The sequence below is a fragment of the Myotis davidii genome, unplaced genomic scaffold (genome assembly GCF_000327345.1).
Source record: "Myotis davidii unplaced genomic scaffold, ASM32734v1 scaffold100, whole genome shotgun sequence".
Lineage (NCBI taxonomy): Eukaryota > Metazoa > Chordata > Mammalia > Chiroptera > Vespertilionidae > Myotis > Myotis davidii.
Window position 1 is genome coordinate 166,494 of NW_006292691.1, and position 312 is coordinate 166,805.

Below are 312 nucleotides of genomic sequence, written 5' to 3' on the forward strand. Positions count from 1 at the left end.
GGAGGGGACTGGGCCATCAGGGGAAGGTGCCACCCCATCCCCCTGCTGGTGCTGCCACCACCACCACCACCACCACCATCACCACGGCTGCCGGCCCTCGGCCCTTGCTGCTTAGCACTGGCCCTGCCACTCATCCACCGGTGGATGGGGGGCAATCTGGAGCCAGGCCAGATGGGAGAAGGGCTGTGGGAGGTTGAGGCACAGCAGGTTGCATCCTGTCCAGCCTCTGCAGAGGTGTGGCACCGAGACCAGGCCCAAACCACGCCTCTGTGGCTGCCTCAGTGGAAGGGGCCGTGGTGCTGGGGGAGCCTG